Genomic DNA, 1,811 nt, shown 5'->3' with positions numbered 1-1,811 from the left:
ATCACTGGAAAGAGAGGCCCATTGGACAAGCAAACTTTATATGCCCCAGTACAGGGGAATGCCAGGGCCAAAAAGTGGGAATGGGTGAGTAGGGGAGTGGGTGGGGAGGGTATGGGGTACTTTTGGGATAGCATTGGAAATGTAGTTGAGGAAAATATGTAATAAAAAATATTAAAAAAAGGAAAATACTTTGAACCAATAAATATTGGGAAATATATTATGTTGGTATTTTTCACAAATAAATATGGAGAATTGTAAAAAGAAGAAGAAGAAGAAGAAGAAGAAGAAGAAGAAGAAGAAGAAGAAGAAGAAGAAGAAGAAGAAGAAGAAGAAGAAAGAAAATATCTAATAAAAATGGCCAACAGCACAGCCTCCTTCTCAATATGACTAAAGTGGAACCCAGTTGCCTTGTCTCCTTTCCAATATCCCTTTATAGGCATTTGATACATGCACACTCTTAAAGCATAGGATCTACCTAACCTGAAAATTGTTTGGAGCTCCACGGAATCCACCCAAGCCCTTCTACTGTCCCGGCTTGTCAAGTCCTGGTCCTAGGGTTTGGAATCTGAGGGCCTGTTATCTGTGCTTTACACAAAGAAAACTAAGATGGAGTACCTTTTAAAGGTGAGTGGCTTTGTTTATATTCCTGTGTAGACTAGGGAGAGGACCATTCTTAGCTCCTCTCCACCTTTCTTATACCAGTACTACAATTTTATGGAAAAACTGTAACAAAAATCATCAAACAGACATATGAAGATTTAGCTGTGAGAAAATGTGTAACTCTGAGAATGTTCTTTTGGATGGCACCCCCTTGTGGACTGAGCAGGGAGGGGAATCTCTGGAAGAAATTCTGTAACATTCCTTCTGTCATGGTGCCTAGTACACAAAATAGAGTAATCCATTCTAGTCATCTAGTGCACACTGGAAGGACAATACTTTGGAAATTGTCTCACATCTGCATCTGTTTCTGATTTAACCTCAGTGCACCTCAGATCCATGATCCCCTTTTGATTTTAGCATAAAATTATCTTGTGAAACAGGGACATATAGTTGTTTACTTAAAGAAAAACACAATCCACAGATGAGGTATTGAAAATATTTATTGTTTCTTTCATTGAGCTTCATAAAGCAAGCAGAATTTTCTGAAGGCTATACATGCTTTGAATGGGAAGAGAAAATAATGGAGAGAGCACTGAGGTACAAGAGGTGCTGAGAGGCTTGGACCCAGGAGCTGGGGCACAGATGCCTTGTGTCTTTGGGGAGGTACTTCAGAAAGAAGGCTTGTGGCTAGTTCAGTGACTGGCAAGACTTTGATTACTTGATTAAGGCATTAAATTGGCCTCTGTGTCAAAAGAAAGCAGTAGCACATGTGTTGTGCTTTTGTCCTTACTGGAGGACCTGGTAACACCCAGAGCCATGTCTCCACCCTCTTCCCATCACTGATACTTTGTGTCCAGTGTCTCTCTGTGCGGCTCCACTAGTGTCCCAATCCACTCTGAGGTTTTCTGCTTAGCTTCCTCCCAGTTGACAAGTGGCTCATAGCCCAGATCTCGCTGAGCTTTCTTGTAGGAGAAAGTGAATGTGCAATTTGACAGTGTGACCAAGTGGCGGTTAAATAGAGGTCTATACCTGTAGATTGGACTCAGCAGGAAGCTCACAGTTTCCAGCAGGAAGGCAAGCCAGTACAGTAAGGGCACAGGAAGGCTCCAGTTGGAATCAAGGCAGAAGCCCCACTCCTTGCTCAGGTTGTAACTTAAATCATCATAGCTTTGGTGAGGGGTGTCATCTGAGATGTAGTAGAACTCTCCTTG

This window comes from Mus caroli, unplaced genomic scaffold (assembly GCF_900094665.2).
Source record: "Mus caroli unplaced genomic scaffold, CAROLI_EIJ_v1.1 scaffold_15468_1, whole genome shotgun sequence".
In the NCBI taxonomy this organism is placed as follows: domain Eukaryota; kingdom Metazoa; phylum Chordata; class Mammalia; order Rodentia; family Muridae; genus Mus; species Mus caroli.
This window is presented reverse-complemented; position numbering follows the sequence as displayed.